The sequence below is a fragment of the Cupressus sempervirens genome, chromosome 4 (assembly GCF_028749045.1).
Source record: "Cupressus sempervirens isolate cs-2001-9-10 chromosome 4, ASM2874904v1, whole genome shotgun sequence".
NCBI lineage: Eukaryota > Viridiplantae > Streptophyta > Pinopsida > Cupressales > Cupressaceae > Cupressus > Cupressus sempervirens.
The window spans coordinates 38,987,338-38,993,626 of NC_143121.1; positions in this window are offsets into that span (position 1 = coordinate 38,987,338).

Genomic DNA, 6,289 nt, shown 5'->3' on the forward strand with positions numbered 1-6,289 from the left:
AATCCCAAAATTCATGGTTTGATGTCTTTACTGGTTGATTTACTGCCCACATAGGTTTTGATCTGCATTCAAATGCCCTATGTCCATATTTTTTGCAATTATAACAATTTCCATCAAATCTTTGAGTCCTTGTAACATTGGATTTGCAATTTTGAGTCATATGTCCTTGCATGTTGCACTTGTGACAAAAACTTTTGGGTATTTTTGATTGATTGAATCTTCTATTCCTGCACACATTAGCTGTATGTCCCTTCTTATTATAGAAATGACAAGTGGGTTTTCAATTCTTACCTTTATCACTTCTTTGTTTAGCACTCTTTGATGATTTTCCAACTTCAGTGCTATTGTATCCTAGTCCTGATGTATCATGGGTAGATTTTGGTGATTTCAGCAACTGTTCAAAATATTTGATTGCTTCACTTGATTTGTTGAGATTCTCTGCTACTTCTTTTTCCCTATTCAATTCATTCTGCATTTTTTCATTTTGCATCTTCAAGGTAGAGATCTCAATATCCTTTACATTAAGTTCATGATGAAGGTTCATCATTTGCGCAAGTGTATCCATCTGCATGTTTGAGATCCTTGTCAGTTCAGTACATTTTTCTTCAAGTCTGTTTGCAAGATTCCTTTTGTCATTTTCCATCATGACCTTATCATCAACTGCTCTTTTCTTTTGTTCAGTAATTTCACATATAATTATAGCCTGTGATTCACGTTCCATCTTGAGAGTTCTTATTTCTTCTGCTTGAATTTTATTTTTCTCCATCAGTTCTGCTATTGTTGCATCAAACTCTTTAGTGTCTCCACTAGAAAATATGTTGGTGGTGTCAATCTCCTTGTAGTGTATATCATTTTCAGCTATGGCTAGATCCTTCCTCTTTTTTAATGAGTTTCTCAATTTTTTTTTGAATTCCTCCAAGCTATGCAGAGCAAGTTGCACATCTATCACCTGATTTTCAATGGTCTTTCCAAGTTTGAAAGCTTCCATCTTTAGATCTTTTCCCTCCAAGCTGTTAGGCTATTTCTTGTGAGAACCCAACTAGGCTCTGATACCAATTGTTGGAATATTCAAATATGGAAAGAGTACTTATGAGATGGGGGGGTGAATCATAAGTATCAAACTTTAGCCAATAAAACTTTAACTGAAAGTAAATTGCATGTATATCAAATAAACATGTAACAAGACACATGCATCAATAACTCACAACACAGGAATTTTGGTAACCCAAAAACCCTCTAGGAATAAGAAGGTAAAATTGGGGTGGGGATGATACCCACAAAAATTACTACAGCAATATTGTTCAACCACTTCTAATGGTTTTCCCTGTTAAAGGCTTTACACTATGTTAATAGTGACCTAGTTAGAGGATTTGCAAACACTTAACATGAAGTGTCACCTGGTTAAAGGATTTTAATCACCTAATCAAAAGGTTCTTACAAAATAGTTGTAAAGCTAACCTATCACCATAGGATTTTATTCTAATACAATTGCTAGAGAGTATTAGATGCAATAAACCTGATAGATTACAATCCTTGATTGCTGAATGTAGGCTCCTTTTCCACCTTCTCCTGATCTTGATCCTTTATGATCTGATAACTCTTGCTTCTGAAAATAGATTTGCGCCCTTGTATGTCCTTCAATATGTCTCATCTCTCTCTATTACAGTGAAAAATTTGTCTTCCTTATAAAGACTCCAAAGACTTAGGGTTTTTTTTGGATCTACGATTCATATTGAATCTCAATTTCCCGCTCAATACTTATCTTTTGCTGATTGGTTGCATGCCTTTTGCATTTTCTTAATTAGCCGCATGCAAATTGCATAGGAAAATTAAAATATTCGATCTTATCATTCAATCCTTCGAGATTTACCTTATGTCAACTGTAAAAACCGTTAGTATCATAATTTGTGCAATTCCAAACTTTTATGTTGTTCTACCGAGTTACTCGGCTCCTAAAGTATTTCTGACACTCGACACATACTATTTTTTAGATAACTCGGTACTTGAATAAAAATTTTATCACATGGCAAATGTTGCATTTGGCACTTATTATCACTCGGCACCTGTTGTCACTCGGCACTTGTTATATCACTCGGCACATTTTGCGCTTAGCACTTATTATCACTCAGCACCTGTTGTCACTTGGCACTTGTTATATCACTCGGCACTTGTTCTTGATCTTGGTTAAGTGTATTGACACTCAGTTGTCAAATTTATTCTTTACACTAACACTGCTGATCTAAAAAACCTCCATGGAAGAAGAAGGCATGAACTGAGCATGTCTATATGGTAGATGATCCATCTCACTGAAATGCATAGGTAGCCAGCCACTACAATGGCCTCATATATAGGATCAACTACTAAATACATAGCTCACACTATTGCAACATCAAACCATGGATTCATTAGAACAATAGCATAACCCGCCCTTAATGTAGATGAGGTGAGATGACAGGCAACTGAGAAGGTGGGCCAAAATCCTCTATAGATAGAATCAAGAATGATGAGAGAGGAAAAGAGATACAAACACCTATAAAGACATAGTCACACTAACTCTGCATGGGGCTAATGTCATGGAAGGGACACTCACTTGCCAAAGGAAGAGGGTACAAAAATGGTAACAACTATCCCCCCATGGTGCTTTATAAAAATAGTGCAAGTACAACTGCCTCAAAATGACATTCATGAACCTGAAATGCAAAAGTGGCACTTTATCTCAATGCATATATATAAAAGTTCTTACAAATAATGTCTACAATGATAAGAAAAGGAAAAAAGGTTATAAAAAAGATAGAACAAAAGATTTCATGCCTTGAAAATGATCCTCAGACTTGAAACACCCAAGATATCCACCATAGAATAAAAATGCCAAAAACATGATAGAAAGAGCATTGGATAGAATCTAAAGAAAAAGACCACATTTTTGAAAAGGTGACAAAACTAGCTTTTCAAAAATATAACGCTTTCAAAAAATAGATATGGGACGCAAAAGAAAAGCTTGTTAGAGTCAAAAATAGAACTTTGGACTTCAACTAAAAAAATGAGCAAGAAAACTATATCAAAACCTAAAAATACCTACACCAATTTCTTTGTCGTGAAACCAGCTTTTTGATACTTCTTTCAAATCAGAAAAATACCTCTGTATACTCAAGTTATGACCAAAAAATTGCAAGTAAAAAATGACCCTGGAGAGGTGCAATAGGTTGATGATGCAATGCTAACATCAACATTCCACTAGAAAAATTTTGACAACCCAAGGGCTGTTGTCACTTAGGTTTGCACCCTTGTCCAAAGCCTATGCATGAGGACAACCTAGTGAAACATGGAAACAACCTCCAAGCTGTGGGACTTGAACTATGAGGTTGAGTCTTTGGAGAAGGCCAGCTTCCTCTTACTATCAGGATGCAGCTAACTACTCTTGGAGAGGAAAAAGGAGAAGGAGAGCATGAAAGCAAATCTACCTAATCTAACTAAAGAGGTGATGCACCAAAATAGAGTGTTCAAACCAAACTCTTCCCATATATGCACTATTGAACCAAAATGAAACTAAGGATATACACCTTTAGACTTGCTTTAACCTAATAATCACATGCAGATTAGAGAACCAAGATGAATGACACAAGGAAGGAGAGATTCAGTTATATTATCATCCATAGGCCAGGGAGATACAGTCATGCAGATCATAGATCTCTACAAAAAACTAGTAAGAGGCAAAGAAGTTCTTGCACTTTTATACCAATGGCTAAAAGAGATAAGATAGAAAATCATGTAGTTCATAGGCATAGGGGAATTTACACTAAGAATCTGCAGAGCAGTAATAAAGAAAACAAAGAAGGTCCAACCTTTTTTAAAATTCATAAAAATTTCCTTTATAGTTTAGGCATAACTGAGATTTCCTCCCACTGTAACTACTTCACAACTACTACATTGAAGTCCTTTAGATAATAATCATGGGGATCCATAAGAAAATTTGATTTGAATATAGCTTTTTAGTACCACAAAATCTAATTTTTTAACAAAAATAGGGCCTCAAAAATATAGAAATGGTGCCATTGATTGTTCTAATCAAGTAGATGGATCAACTGGGGGTGGTGGAGTGCTCCTCTTTGTTTTTTATTTACTCTAGGGTGGTTGTAATCGATCATAAGATTGGATTTGCATAAAAATTCTTGACTCTTTTCATTCCTAAGCACCTGAATTAGCAAGTCAACTAAACTCTAGCATCGAAATGAGCCACATGGACCAATACTTTCTCTCCTTTTTTCCACCTTTCAAGGAGTCTTACATGGTTGACCACCTCTTTTCATTACTAATCACACCAATTTGTAACTCTGACTATAACAGTCATGTTAACCACTAGCCATCGGACCCACTAGGGCATGTGTCACTGGGGTGCTATGTCACTATGCATAATTTTTGGGCAACTTCCCATGGTAAGATAGTGCCCACCGTAGATCTTGATAGATCTGACAATCATGAAGACTCACCATACAACCGTGCTTTGCCCATAAAACTTTTGGGCCCATGAAACAACTCAGCACACTTGGCGTCTAACTTGGCCCAAACTGGTACCATCCCTACAGTCTCATAACACTCAACCCCACCTTGCTACATGTCACTATGGATATCATACATGCAACTTTTCATAGCAAGATAGCACTCACTTTTGATCTCCATGAGATCAAAAGTTGATCCTCAAAATACTATGCTTTGCCCTTAAACTTTGGGTCCATGAATTCACCTGGTAACCACCTGGCATAACCTGGCAACTTCAACTTGGCAAGATCTAGCCCCACTGATCCATGTGGAAAAAGGGTGCTATGTTGCTATGGGTATCCTCCTCATAGCTTCCCATGGTGAGATAACAGCCAACATCAATTTCCTTATATCTATGATGATCAACAAAGTTGCATGACTACACACTGAGTTGGCTGGATGGACCAATGAAATATTGCCACTGTACTATGATTCACCTGACAACTACCACCAAAGATGAGCCATAACATTATTTTGGAGAATGGTAGGCCAATGATGTCATCTGTGCCACGCATCAACAAGGCACTATATCGCTATGGGTAATGTCCTCGCAGCTTCCCATAGCGAGATAGCACCCACTGTTGATTCAAACTAAGATCTACGGAGATGCAAGATGGATCTGATCTATCCATACATCAACCAATGAGAATTGGCCACATGCCAACTTGTCTGATAAGTCCTCATTTGTGGTTTGCTAAGTCAAACAAGACCCACACTCCATAGTCATACCTCGGCCAATGGAAAGATGACCAACTATCGACGTGGATTGAATTTCACCACTAATGTCACCATAGTATCATTTTCCATCTAGGTGCTATGTCGCTATCGGTGAGGAACATAAATTTTTTGATAGTGCCATAGTGCCCACCATGGGTCTAGCAAAATTTAATGCCGAAGAAATAACAAGGGAAAGTAGGACCCACCTGACACGTGGTGAAGGGGCGCTATGTCGCTATGGTAGAAAAGCGTGCAACTTTCAATAGTGACATAGCGCCAACCGATGATCGATCCTAATCTGATGATGGGGACTTGCAGGCCCATGGAAACAATAAAAGCATAAGGAAGAAATATTATAAGGTTTGATCATTTTATTTTTTTGATATTCATGGGGATGTTTAAAATAATATTAAACCAGGAAGTGACCATTGGGCAGGAATTATTTAAAATTCAAATATTTGGCGGGGGAGTACAATATGTAACAAGGGCTATCACAGCAAAAAAGGGCCACATGGCAAGTTGGCAAGGTGGCAGGTGACATGGTAGGGTCCATGTGGAAAAGTGCCATGACTATGTGTCACCCCCATAACTGTTGACTATGCAATAAAAAAACCATGCTAGAAGGTGACATAGCATCCACATGAGTTGGCTAGTAGAGGAGTTGAGCTAGAGGGAACAGAATTGTTAGAGCAGAGATCCATTGGTTGAGCACAAAGGCTGACTGTTGAACACCTATCAAAGTAGAGAACAGAGGAGGCTTCACCAAAAAGAGTGGTGGGGAGGCTGAGGCAGGGTTCGAGTGTCATGTGGGTGGTGCCCTCAACGTCTGGTGGAGTGTGAACTGAGTGCAGGTGGCCCCATGGTGGCTGCTAGGTGGTGCCATAGTGGCACATCCAAAAAATTAATGTCATTTTTTTGCTCAAATAGTCCATATAGTCCATATGAAAGGCCCTATGACTAAAAAAAATTTGCCTCCCAAAGCCTTGTCTCCAAAATCAAAAAGTTTTATATGAATCCTGACTATAAATGGCATTTT